This window comes from Rhinatrema bivittatum, chromosome 1 (genome assembly GCF_901001135.1).
Source record: "Rhinatrema bivittatum chromosome 1, aRhiBiv1.1, whole genome shotgun sequence".
Lineage (NCBI taxonomy): Eukaryota > Metazoa > Chordata > Amphibia > Gymnophiona > Rhinatrematidae > Rhinatrema > Rhinatrema bivittatum.
In genome coordinates, this window is record NC_042615.1 from 184,089,226 (window position 1) to 184,100,277 (window position 11,052).

At 44.3% G+C, this 11,052-nt stretch overlaps 1 protein-coding gene across 2 annotated transcripts in view; it reads left to right on the forward strand.

The window, feature by feature from the left end:
• PPARGC1A (PPARG coactivator 1 alpha) overlaps positions 1-11,052 on the forward strand; it is a 1,526,193-nt gene that overhangs the window by 4,421 nt on the left and 1,510,720 nt on the right. The window lies entirely within an intron of this gene.

Genomic DNA, 11,052 nt, shown 5'->3' on the forward strand with positions numbered 1-11,052 from the left:
AATCCACCACTTTTCTGAGCAGTCATTTTCTTAATGGTACTTTTGACTTTACTACATCAGTGGTGGCCAACTCTGGTCCTCAAGAGTCAGAAACAGGTCTAGTTTTCAGGATATCTACAATGAATATGTATGAGATATATCTGCATGTAGTGGAGTCAGTGCATGGACATCTATCTTATGCATATTCATTGGGGCGGATTTTAAAAAGCATTTACATGCGTAAATCTGGGTTTTACGCATGTAAATGCACTTTACTCGAGTAAGTGGGCTTTTGAAAATTGCTACAATATATGCCATTGAATCGTCCATAGGATTTATTCGCATAAGTTCATTTTACGTGAGTAAATGGCTTTTGAAAATTGCTACAATAGTAGTTATATTTATGCGCGTAACTCCTTTGAAAATTACCCCCATTGTGTATATTCTGAAAACCAGGTCTGTTTATGGCTCTTGAAGGACCAGTGTTGGCCACCCTTGTATTATGTTGTGCATGGCAAAATATTTAATTTTCTTTTATTTTTGTTTCTTTTTTTTTTTTAGTTTCATTTAGAATAATTTTCATTTTAAAATTTGTTTCATTTTTAGTGCACAGTAAATCAAATTAGTGCGCACTGGCCTGAATAGCATACACTATTTCAATTAGTGTGTCCTGTTTTGAATTAGTGTGCACTAAAAATGAAACCCCCTGAAATTTTGTGGATTTTGTTGTCATTTTTATTTCAAAAATGAGCTGAAAAGATACAGACGTCTACATTGTCATTTGAAATGAAAACACATCCCTAGATTTTACCCCCCTGTCCAGCCTTATATTGGGATCCCTTGTTCTAGCACTTCTTTTCCTCTGAAAAATATTTGTTTAGAAACAGTCATATTCTCCTTCACCCTTGCCCCCTCCCTGTCTTCTAGGGTATGCATAGTTACGTTTTTAAATCTCACCTCATAGGGCTTGTTGTGCAAAACACTTTGATTTTGGTAGCGCTCCTCTGTACTGCTGGTATTCTTGTATCTTTTATCTTTTTTTTTTTTTTCTAATTAACAGAAGGTTTAATCCTCCTGCTTTGGCTGTGATCATAATATTTTCATAATGTATGCTTAATCTCAGCCACAAAAATTAAGGAGTGGCCAACCCTGGCTCAGACTTTGCATTTGATCGTAGTCGCTGTCTGCTTGCAATACCTTTCACCTCTAAGATTCTTTCTGTTGAGGTGGCCTTCAGAACTGGGCACCCTACTCCAGATGTGGTCTTACCAGTGATGTGGAGAAAGCATACTATTTCCATTATGGATGAAGCAGATTTATTTTGATAAGCTGTGACCACTATTTCCTATTAACGGCTTTTAACTTTCTCCCTAAATAATGTTGTAGACTTAGTCTTCATGTCAGTCTGCACCCTCTCCTCCGGCTTCCCCTTGTCTTGGAAGTTGAAACTATGGGCGTTCTCTTGTAAAACTGTACGCATTCTGGGATGTTCTGTTGGAATTTCTTATGTGCAAGCTCATGTTCTTTCCGGGCCCTGTTGAACATGCATAAAGGGTAAGGCTGACTTAGTGTATATCTTTACATATCACGCATCCAGGCCTGGCGTTACCGTAGAGGTACTATAGGTCACCGCTGAGGATGACACAATCTCATCGGCCCCTCCCCCCCCACATGTGGCACACTTGTTAAAAGATGCAATTGAAATGCTAATCAAAGTGTTTTTTTTGGAGAAGTGCTTCAAGATGCATTTTGGAATGAATACTCAAATAAGGGTGCTATGTGATCGAAGGCATCAGGACTGTATTCTGTGTTTTCAAAGTTCTCACAATTCATATGATACACTGTGTTTTTAGTCACTGAAGCAACATATTGTGTGCTTTTCACCTATATGCTGACAATTCAAGGGGAGCTCAAGTGATTTCTTGTTGCTTTTGTATTTGGCTTGAATGTTCCTTCCCCTTCGTACTGTTCAATACTGCTTGTGAAAAATTCCAGTTTAAAGTACTCAACCAAAAGTTCACTCTGCATGCCAGTCTCTAATTCAGGTTTGCAGTGATTAATGAGGACAGTGTCAAAGAAGAGCCGAGCCTAGGGGAAAAGAAATCTACCATTCTTTCTGACTGTCACAGTGAGACTTAAAGCGTCATCGTGTATACTGTAGAGCATCTTATATCTGAAGTCCCTTTATCCTAAAACTCCCATTAAGCAAAAAGTAATCATGGGCTTCAAACCCCTTACTCCATTATCTGGAAAACCTTCTGTTATCCGAAAATTGGTTGTCTTCACATGTTCCGTTATCTGGGAAAAAACCTCTTGTTATCCAAAATTCTTTTATCAGAGAACTCCCATTACCTGGAACTTCCATTATCCAGAACAAACCTGGCCCCAGCCATTCCAGACAAAAGGTGCTCTACTGTATTTTTTTTTTCTGGTATGTCTGAAATTGGATTGTGCATTGTGGTTACATTCTTGGCTTAATTTCATGTTCAGACTATCAGGTCTGCACAAGTCCTAGTGGTTTCACATGGTTGGCCTGCTGCAATGTTTTTCTCATTTGTATCTCCTCCTCTCATGTTCTTTAATTTTCAATAACTGCTGGAATAGCTTTAAAGTAAAGTGGAATCTGAAGGCACTGTTTGCAAGGGTTCACAAAATAGGGGAAGCACTTCTGAGAACGGTGCCCTGATTGCTATTTAAAGTAAGTATTGTACTTGGCTCTCTGCGATCACAGATTTTTAACAGTTCTCTGCAGCACTTTCTTTGTATTTTGCAAAGTGGTTGCCCTGGGCTTCTGTTCCATTTCTTTCATCATGTTCATTCAAGATAGATTTCAGGGGCACTCACACATTCCAAAAAGACACAGCTCAGGGTCTGCTAGTCCACGCAGGGGTTGGACAGCTTTGCAGCATTTATATCCTTTGCCCCTCTGTTATTGCCATTTGTTTTCCTCTCTCTCTCTGTGCACAAGCTGCACGGTATCCAAATTGTGGTACTTAAGTCTAGCAGCTAATTGCCAATGGTTTCTTCTGGCATTGCGAACATTTCCTTAACTGGCCGCTTGGGGGTGCTGTTGACCAATGCAGCTTGCACCCTGAGCTTGAGACGAGTCACCTGGTGTACCAGAGAGCCTGAGGTGAAGAACGTGCCTTTCCTATGCAGCAGTACCAGGCATTGACTGCAAAGCCATTGGCTTACTTAGCTCATGTGTTTTGGTAGCAGTAAATCCAGTTACTTCAACTGGGGCGAGTAGCTGAAGACTACTACTGTGCTCTCTTTGATGCCAGTTCCATCTGCAAATAAGTGCAATTTAAATCGGCTGCCGACACTTTCCTCATGCCCTCAAGCAAAACGCCCACATTATAACAACAAAAATTGTCAGCTGAAAGTGCATAAACTAAATGGGTAAGATGTCATGTCATTAGTTTAGCACAAAAGACCCAAGCACAAATTACAAGTTGCAGTCATGCCCATGGTGATCTAATGCCTTTTAGTGGTTCACACATCAGAAGCTGCTCTTCAGAAAAAAAAAAAAAAGTAGTTTCAAACAGAATGAAAAACAATATTAAATGTCAGTAGTTAGAGCAGAGCTTGCAGTGAGATGAGCGAGAGTTCCTAGCTCCTTGCACGCTCATGTGGTCTGGTGGAAACGTAAAAGTGCATGGCTTGCATGGGAATGAGAGTGGGGTCACCCACCCTTTGTGCTCATCATCGGGGAAGTAGAACCTTCTCGCGGAGACACCATAGGAAATCAATGAGCGCACTTGGCTCGGGTAGAGATAAATGTGTGCTGCAGAAGAGTATTAAATAAAAGGGCAGCAGCAAAATGATTTACTGTAAGAGACAGTGTCATTTTCTTTTTGGCTGTTTGAGGAAGGATTCTCACTTATGGCCATAATTATTTTGTCATTTCACCTTGCACTAAGAGAAGAGTAAGCTGGAATAGTCCGTGGCGTTGGATGTGTGTGCCTTTCCAGTTGTGCATATATGCTGGATGGCAGTGCTGGGTGTGTTGCATAATTCCAGAAATGAATTAATAGTATGCAGGCATATTTCTGCATTATCCCAACAGTTGTTTTGATCCTAGCCATTCCCTACCCCATGGTGATCAGAAGGGATTTGATTTCTACTGTTTCCCTTTGGTACGATGCTGCGGTGGTGGTGCTGGCTGGCAGCTGGGCGTGGCTAGCTGGTTTCAGCGTAAGGTGCTAATGCATTGAAAGCACGTAAGGAAGATGACATAGAGGGGATTCTGGAGGATTATAAGAAATGTGCAAAAACAGGTGTGCAGTGTGAATGTATTCTTTTGCAGCTTGCAGCTTAGTGTGGTTTGTGAGCGAGTACTCCTATAGATTTGAAGTATAGTGCTGTGAAAAGTTGCCGAAAAAGCCTGCTTCATCTCTGTGAGAACACAAGCTGTGTGTGAAATGTATATATTTTTAGGTGTGTTATCTTTGTTGATAACGCACGTTTGTGTCTATTTTTGCCCACTGGTAGTTTACCCCCGAAAGCTTCTATGATAAGCATTTCCTGGATGAGCTATTGGTTTATGTCATGCTGTTGGATTATGGAATATTATGCTTAATTTACTGACTGTAGATGTCCTCTCTTGGAACATCATCATAAACCTGAGCAAATGATGAAATATTGAATCAATTATTTCTGAAAATGTAGCAGTGAAAACTCTGGCAGTACATATAGTTATTTAAATATTTATTGAAAGCTGTTGAAAATTAGGTAGCTCACAGCAGGTTACTACTCCCAGAAATGCAGTGGTAGGTTACAAAGTTAACTTGTCTTCTGTTTTACATCTCTGTTAATTGATCCAAGCTCAATGTCTTTTATTGACATACCATATATGGTTTCTCGTTCCACATTTGGTAATATAGCACACAGGTATGTTCTCGTACCAATTAGCAACGGGTTCACTTTTCAGAGTCTCTTTGAGGAAAATCAGATTATTTTCATTCTAGCTAGCGGAAGACTGGAAGGCACATCACAAAAATGTGCTCTCAGAAAACCTGACCTGACAGATATTACAGTTAATCAAGTGTGAGATCCAATGCAAAGGAAGAGTATCAGGGCTGACCGTAGGAGGGTGCAGAGGCCCCAGGCCGAATCGAGTGCAGTGGGGCTGTGAAAGAATGAAATTAAAGTGGGACTGCCATGACGGTGTGGGGCCAAGGGTGATCTCTAGGGATGTGCATCGTTCTTCTGACGGATGAAAATATCGTATGATATTTTCTAATCCGTCAAGTATCGGGGGGGTCCCCCCAAAAGCGATAGGAAAACCCCACAAAATTTTTGTGTGGTTTTCTTATCATTTGGGGGGGGGGGGGGGAAGAAAGGGCACAGAAAAAAACCCTCTAAACCCACCCCGACAGGGGCCATTTTTTAAGATGGTGCCGTCCGTCCGTTGCTCCTACCATGTGACAGGGACCGGCCAATGGCACCGATAGCCCCTGTCACATGGTAAGGGCAAAGGGCCATTGGCGCCATTTTGTTTACTGGCAGCCGACAGCCAGAGAGCGGGAGATCGCTCCCGGGACCCGTGCTGGACCACCAGATACTTTAGGAAAGTTTTGGGGGGGTCGGGAGGGTGGGGGATTCTAAATAATTAGATTTAAAGGGTCGGGGTGTTTTGTTTTGTTTTTCGGCTCGGGACAGCCGAAAAAAAAGGCGGTCAGAACCGTGGGAAATGAAGATTTCCCGCAGTTCTACGAACACGATCCCAAAACCGATTCCGGAACCGATTCACATTCTCTAGTGATCTCCCTTATTCACCCTCCCTAAGGACAGCTCAGATAAGATAGAAGGCCCTGTAGTTTCTTTTAAAGATGTAGTAAATGAAAGAAAAATAGTACAGCGCTAGGAAACATACACTTCTTATGGTACAGAGAACATAAGAACATAAGAAAATGCCATACTGGGTCAGACCAAGGGTCCATCAAGCCCAGCATCCTGTTTCCAACAGTGGCCAATCCAGGCCATAAGAACCTGGCAAGTACCCAAAAACTAAGTCCATTCCATGTAACCATTGCTAATGGCAGTGGCTATTCTCTAAGGGGCGGATTTTCAGAGCCCTGCTCGCCGGTGAGCCTATTTTACATAGGCCTACCGGCGCGCGCAGAGCCCCGGGACTCGCGTAAGTCCCGGGGTTTTCGGAGGGGGGCGTGTCGGGGGCGGGACCGAGCACGGCGGCGTTTTCGGGGCGTGTCGGCAGCGTTTTGGGGGCGGGTACGGGGGCGTGGCTATGGCCCGTGGCGGTCCGGGGGCGTGGCCGCGCCCTCCGTACCTGCCCCCAGGTTGCGTCCCGGCGCGCAAGAGGCCCGCTGGCGCGCGGGGATTTACGCCTCCCTCTGGGAGGCGTAAATCCCCCGACAAGGTAAGGGGGGGGCTTAGACAGGGCTGGGCGGGTGGGTTAGGTAGGGGAAGGGAGGGGAAGGTGAGGGGAGGGCAAAAGGAAGTTCCCTCCGAGGCCGCGTAGGAGACAGTGCATGAAACTAACTGGTAGCAGATTTAAAATATTCAAATGGGTTTTCAGTTAGTTCACAGTTACGTTGTGGAATTTGCTACCATAGGCTGTGTTTGAGGCTGGTATTGTTATGGGGTTTAAAGAGGATTTGGCCAGTCTCTGGAGGACAGGTCCATTAGCAAATACTAACTAGGTAGGCTTAGAGAGCATCACCTGAGCATGAGCAACATGGAATGACTCTTCCCATTAGGATCTGTTGGATACTTCTTCAGGTGATCTGGACTGGCCGTTATTGGAGACAGGATGTTGGGCTTGGTGGATCATTGGTCTGGCCCAGCTTGGCACTTCTTATGTTCTTATTGGTTCATAGGGTCCTTCATTTTCAGTTTAAACTGATATTCACCTTTAAGTTCCTAGATTTTTCCAAAGGTGATAATTGATGTAAATCTATTTTCGTCCTAATTTTAGGTTGATTAAAGAGCAGCTCCAGAGCTGCGAATGCAGCGCCTCGAGGCCTCCCGCTATTGCTGGAAGCCAGTGGGGGCCAAAGCACCTGCAGCCTTTCAAGTGCTCACCCTTCAGTGCCATTAATGCAGCGTTTCAAGCTATGTTTCCCCCTAAATAGCCAAAATGCCGGTTGTCTGGTGCTGCCAAGTCAGCATTTTGAATTGGCCCTGCCCACCAGAAGTACTTCCCTGCAGGCTCCCTGGCCCCTCACAAAAGCATGGGAGCCTCAGCAAACGTGCTGCCGAAGGAGCAAGGAGAAGCCTGGAGCCACCACCAGTAAGGATGAATGCCGTTGCCATGGTGGGGAGAGAGGGAAATACTCGTTGAGGGCGTGGGGAGTAGCAGGGCTGGTGCATCAGTACTCGCATCCTATTAGGCGAACTAGGCGGTCACCTCGGGCACTGACCATTAGGGGGAGCTGAAGAGCAGCCATGTGTTGGCCGTGAGTGGAACCTATCCCTCTCGCGACAAAAAGGCGTAGAGATTCAGTGGGCCGCAAACAGTGCCCATCCTGCTTGCGGCCCAGAGGTGCGCACACTCAGTAGGTGCAAATGAGGTAGGAGTCGGGGACAGACAGGCGCAAGGCAGAAGGTTCGCCTAGGGCACCTAATACCCTTGCGTCGGCCCTGGGGGAAAGAAAGGTCCCTGCTAGGCAGGAAATGGGAGCAGGGTCAGGGATGCTGCTGAGTGGGTGGCTGGGAGAATATGATTAATAGTGGTTTACTATCCTGGCTTCTGTGCACCAAAATAAACTCCGATATTTACCCAGAAAAGTGTAATTTTTTGTTCTTGACTTAATAAACCCTGAAAAATTCCCGAGAAAAATACAAACCCCCCCCCCCCAATCTGAAAATTAAGTTCCCGATTGGTAGAGTAGCCACTGGTGGGGCTTCTGCTTCATGAATGATACCTTGTAGGTAGAGAACTGCTATCCTGTATAAAGTGACAGGATGTCTTAGTCAGGTTTGCTCATCTTTTTTTCCAGTCATGTGAAAGGGAATTTGGGTTGATGCTTTGGCTATTTGTCATTTATTTCTATATGTCTGAGAACGTGTAGAGCTTTTCTTAAATAGCAGGTCTGTTCACTTAGAATATGCTGGAAACGGAATTGTTCTACTGTAAACTGATTCCCAGAAGAAACAGTCATGCTACGCTCACGGGTGGTAAAACAGACAATATAAAATGAGTGAAAACAAACAAATAATAAAACCATTGAATTTGAATGATGTAAAATTAGCCAAATTCAAGTAAAAATCAAGTTTTAGGATTGATTTCTTGTGATGTCAGTAAGGTATTAGTAAACACACACGTGAAAGCTATTCTCTTGCAGTATTGGTCCCAGATCAGGTGATAACAAATGAGTTAAGTGAATTGTACTGACATGAACCACAAGCCGAAGTCCTACAACACCAACCTTTATGGATGGAGCACTTTTTAAATTCTTTTTGTGTTAAAGCAAACAAAAATAGTTGTATAGCTGTGCAACGCAAACTAAGGACCTTTTTGATTGTATAACTTCCATGGTCTGGAGGACCCTAGGCAATATAACAGCCATTTTGTTTTTAGGAGCAGAGCGATACAGGATCTTTTATGGAAATGCATTCATTTATTGTGCATCCGGCTCATGTCTTTTGACTGGTAGCTCAAAGCGAATTGCATCCAGGGACAGTTGTGCGTTAAGTGTTCATGATTAGTTGAATGCATTCTTGCAAGTTTCAAGTTGCACATCTTCAGGATTTTGGGGTTGGGTTTTTTTTTTTTTTTAAATAAGTTTGGTGAATGGAGGAAGCTTGTGGGGAAAAGCATTTAGAAATGAGGAGCCTGACCCATCTTCGTCAGAGACACACACACTACAACTTAAACAGGTCATTGACAACAGTGGCTCTAAGGTGCCTTGTGACTTCCCTTGCTAAATATAAAGACCCTGGCAGGTTGTTGTTTGGACGGAAACTGGATTGGCACGGGGTCACAGCAGGCTGCAGTGCCAGTATTCTTCTGGCCTGCCACTTCTGGAGATTAGGTATTTTAACATCTTGTGGCTGCCTGATTCTCACTCTCAGCTGTCTAAATTGTTTCCGGCTATAAGAAGAGAGACTGTTTTTGTTTTATTTCTTTCTCTTTAACCAGGGGCAGGGAACTTTAGCCCTTCAGGGTGGTTTCCCCGATTGGATTTTTAGAATATACCCAATGCGAATGTGAGAGGTTTGCATGCAGTATCTCCCATGTTTGCAGCTGTAACTCATGCATATTTATTAGGGATATCCTGAAAACCTGACTGGTGGGTGGCCCTGAGAGGTTCCCTACCCATGCAGTACACAAACAAGAACTTGATTTTCACAGGTCCTGCAAGGAGATTTAGGGAGAACTTTGATTAATCTGCGAATACGCCAGACATCATTGCTGGGCTGCTTTATTTATTCATATATTTTTTAAAATCTTCAGGTTTTCATGGTGCTTTTTGAAAAGCTATGCAGACATTTCCCAACAGTTTTACATTTTTTTTTTATTACACGCGATGTTAATTTTCATAGTTCCATAACCAACATAGAGAAATCTTTTGGGAGGATCATGTGTGGATTTTTTTTTTTTTTTTAAACTTGCTGTGTCTCCTTTTCACATTGGCAGCAGTGTGCTAGATTTCATTGAAGGTCCACGAATGTGTTTTTTTGTATACCTGCTTGAGAATTTGATAGTACTACTGTAATAACACTCTGTGATATCAAATCAGTACCTGAGAAAAGAAATGTCTAAAGGTGTGAAACACCAAATCATAGAGCCGCACTTTTCCCTTAATGCGCTATTTGAAAGAGAGCAAATGAATGTGGTTAAAAAGTGTGATAGCAAGCAGGGACGATATTCCAATAAAAAACATGAAGTAACAACTATATCAATTCTATTACACTTTTTTTTTTAAATAAAAGTGTAATACTGAATAAACAGTAATATAAAAATTTTATTAATGAGCATCCTAAACTAAGCAAACGGCCATATAAGACAGGACAGTGCACTGCATAAGGAACCCCAGGTGTGTGGCTTGAGTTGCCAGAATTACAGGTAAATATTAATTACTAAAGAGAACTGTGTAAACAGTGCCATACATGAGAAAATACAAGTGTAAAGCACCAAGAAAGCTTCTATATGGCACCTCCCCCGACCTCCTGCTCCTGTGGTTTTCTAGTTCAATAGGCATGGCTGGTTTTAGGGGGCGAGTGGAGGAACTGCCTGGGGCCTCAGTGCTACAAGCGGCCCCCCGTGGCCAGGTAGAGTGAAGTCCTGCTGCAGAACGTCTGGGCGCCGGGCGCCTGGCGCTGGCTGCCTTGGGCCCCAGTTTCTCTTATTCTGACTCTGGGGCTACGACACCCTCACCCTCCATTTGCGACTGCCTCTTTTTTTCTCCCCATTTTTAATCCTTTCCAATCCACCACAGCTGCTGCAACGATAATGCATGGGCAGAAGCTACAGAACGTGGCTCCTTCAAGGGCAGTGGTTTTCAATCTTCTTTTTGTTTAAAAATTAAAAATAATAATAAAAAATAAAATCCTGGGAGGGCAGAGGGTTCAGAATTTTAGTGCAGAATAACGCTCCTCCCCCAGCCTGAACGGCTTCTCTCTCAGTGCCCTGCCAGCAGCCTCAGTAATCTCGGCTTTCCCTCCACTAGCCTGTTTTCCCCCCCCCCCCCCCCTCGCGCTTTCCTTATGTTTGCTGCCGTCCTTGCCCCCAGAACCACTGTTCCCTTCTGGCACTGCGCAGCTCTCAGTGATTTGAGCCACGCTGCGCCCAAACTCCTGTGCTGTTCTCCTGGTCGGGTGAGAACAGCGCAGGAGTATAGGCACTGCATGGCTCAAACTCACCCGAGAGCTGTGGAGTGGCAGAACGGAGCAGCTATTCTGAGAGCAGTGCCCTTGGGGGGGGGGGGGGAGCTTAGGGAACCCAGACCCTGCTGTGCATGCACCCTGAGTTTGTCCAGTAGCCTACCTTAATCAGTAGTGGGTGCATCCAGCCTCCTCCTCCAAACCACTCCCCCCCCCCCCCCCCCCCCCACGATCAACCTCAGGAGTTGGCTTAAAGAGCAGAAGGTGGGCTGTGCATCTGAA